The sequence below is a fragment of the Dipodomys spectabilis genome, unplaced genomic scaffold (genome assembly GCF_019054845.1).
Source record: "Dipodomys spectabilis isolate Male_0828 unplaced genomic scaffold, ASM1905484v1 ptg000272l, whole genome shotgun sequence".
Lineage (NCBI taxonomy): Eukaryota > Metazoa > Chordata > Mammalia > Rodentia > Heteromyidae > Dipodomys > Dipodomys spectabilis.
In genome coordinates, this window is record NW_024870949.1 from 2,464,351 (window position 1) to 2,465,137 (window position 787).

The following is a 787-nucleotide window of genomic DNA, read 5'->3' on the forward strand; positions in this document are numbered from 1 at the left end:
TGCCAACCAGTCTTAATTTTGCCGTATATAAGCAAATCCTAAAATGAAACATATTTAAAACATTAAAACTTTTAACAAACCTTAACATTTGCTGCAATGAACATTATGACAGGTGCCTTGTGTAGAATAATTGAATTCCTCCTCCTACACAACTCATGAACAACAAATATCTGGAATTATTTTGTTTTTGGCATGTCAATCTTGACTTTGTTCTTAAATGTGTGCCTATGTAAGAAATACATGGTTGTAAAATTTCACAATTCTTTTGAACTTACTTTTTGTTGAATTGTCTAGTTTAAGAAAATCAATTACACTTTATATATAAAAAAATGTTCTGTGCTCAATTTGCCTGCACATACACTAAAATTGGAACATACAGAGAAGATTAGCATGGTCCCTGCACAAGGATGACATGCAAATTAATGAATCGTTCCATATTTTTACAACAACAGATGCTGGAAGGGATATGGCCAGAAGGGAAGCCTACTGCATTCTTGGTGGGAGTGTAAATTTGTTCATCCACTTTGGAAAGCGGTTTGGAGGTTCCTCAAAAGACTCCACATAGAGCTCCCCTATTACACAGCAATCCCATTTTTGGGCATTCACCCAAATGATCACAAACAAGTCCATACTAGAACTACCACCACAACAATGTTTATTGTAGCATTATTTGCCATAGCTAAGATATGGAACCAACACCGATTCCCCTCAGTAGAAGAATGGATCAAGAAAACGTTCTGTGTGTGTGTGTGTGTGTGTGTGTGTGTGTGTGTGTGTGTGTGTGTGT

At 36.3% G+C, this 787-nt stretch overlaps 1 non-coding gene across 1 annotated transcript; it reads left to right on the forward strand.

Annotated features, from left to right (window-relative positions):
• Positions 1 to 336: 336 nt before the first annotated feature.
• On the forward strand, positions 337 to 442 carry LOC122126043. Its single transcript, XR_006150851.1, has one exon. It is a non-coding gene; the product is annotated as a U6 spliceosomal RNA (small nuclear RNA).
• Positions 443 to 787: the final 345 nt, after the last annotated feature.